We start from the raw sequence: 1,897 nt of genomic DNA, 5'->3' as shown, positions 1-1,897 counted from the left end.
TATATTCTGTGGTTAATCAATATAAATGTTTATGTTTAACAGGTTTTCTATTTCTGATAGTATTTCACTGATTCAGGTTTAAGAACCTTGGTCCTGAACAACCATTATAATGCAACACAATACATATTTACCATAAATACATAATTTATCACAGTAACCATTATGTTTGTACCAGATTCTTTAAGTCCTCAATCACGTTTGTTAATATATAAAGAATTTCTCCGCCAAATTTCAATACATAACATATATCTACACGTGTGTAAATATATGTATATGTTTTTATAAATTTTTCTTTGTCTTTTATAATCAAGGTGTAAGATATCCGTCTGAAGAAAATACTAGATAATATTATAGGTTATATGTGTTATATATGTTATATATGTTATATAGGTTATATGTGTTATATATGTTATATGCGGCGCCTTCAATTTTTGATGTAGATTGATTTCCTATCTTAGTTTCATCTACGGAATTCTACATCTTCAGTTCAGCATACCATTGTGGTAATGAAGGGATAGTCACCACATTTACAAGCCGAGTGCACGTAGCTTTTCCCACCTCGTTAGAGAGAAAACTTACCTGTATTTGGATTAATGAACGGGAACAGAGAAGACAAAATTTTAATACACATTTATTATGCAACTATATAATTTATATTATATACATTACCACATTTCCTGCACTTTCCATCACAAATTTGCTGAGGTCATAACCTTGTACTTACCATTACCTTACAACCTTAAGGATGGTGGTCTACAACACCTCTAGATTGATGGAGAAAACGAAAAGTTTCGTTTTACTATTAAGACCACAGAAATACGGTAATTCCACTTCACTACCACTAACTACTAGTTATTTTACTTGTTGATTTTCACGGATAAGATTTTCATCCTCTGAGCGAAGCCATACAATAATCGTCCTTATCTACTCTGAGCATTGGATAGCCTCTTGATGATCAAGGTTGCTGTTTTGGTTGTCCGTTTCCCTTGTTACTGGTGCGCCTCACTGCACACCTTACATGAGTGCCTTCCACAGTATTAGGGACAGCTGCTGGGCCTCACTGTAGCTACTTCTGGGACGGTTGCCAATCTTCCTCGTATTCCCTCATGACCACAGCGCCAAACCGACTCCCGCCATCAGGCCGAAACGCACAAACATTTCTGACAAAATTGAGACAACCGCTTTCGCGTCAGTTTTGACACCAAGTGAATTTATACGACAATTACGCTCAAGATGCTTGGTTTTTCGTTCATGGATTGAACAGAAGCAACCAACGATGGTTGCTACTGCCCAATCCATGAAGTCCCCCCCACCACGGAAAGGTAACCAAGCTTCGGGGGGGATGGGTGTTTACCCTGACGCCAACGGAGAAACTCAATACAATATTTTTATTATAACTTTCCTTAATCTTGAAAAATGAATCAATGAGAGGGATGAATAGCCCCAGTCATATGAAGATTGGCTAACCGAATCCTTGCGCAAAGTGATTTCTTTGAGGGTTGCTCTATGGAAGGCACGGTAGCGTCGGAAGAGTTTCATTTTTTCTTTGAAGACGAAGGAAATTATCCCCGTGAATTTGTGTATTTTTTTTTTTTTGGGGGGGGGGGCGGGATAATGTTCCCATATTTTTTCTTTCTTTGTTTTTCAACGTCCCTACGTAGATATTATGTGTCATCCACTACTGGGAGAAAGCCAGACTTCCGCTAGATTAACGTAACCCTTGGCGGGGCGAAACTAAAGTTGTCTTGGTGTTGGTTCCTCAGTGATAACCCAAACACAAACACAAACACACCTCCAGTGTCCACTCTAGGGCCGTGTTCTCCTGCAGCACCAGCAGGAAGAAAGAACTCAGGTTCCTCACCAACTGAATCTTTTGGCACGGGGAACGTGTGTCATC

This window comes from Panulirus ornatus, chromosome 9, assembly GCF_036320965.1.
Source record: "Panulirus ornatus isolate Po-2019 chromosome 9, ASM3632096v1, whole genome shotgun sequence".
Taxonomy (NCBI): domain Eukaryota; kingdom Metazoa; phylum Arthropoda; class Malacostraca; order Decapoda; family Palinuridae; genus Panulirus; species Panulirus ornatus.
The sequence above is the reverse complement of the archived record's forward strand: the minus strand, read 5'-3'. Positions refer to the sequence as shown.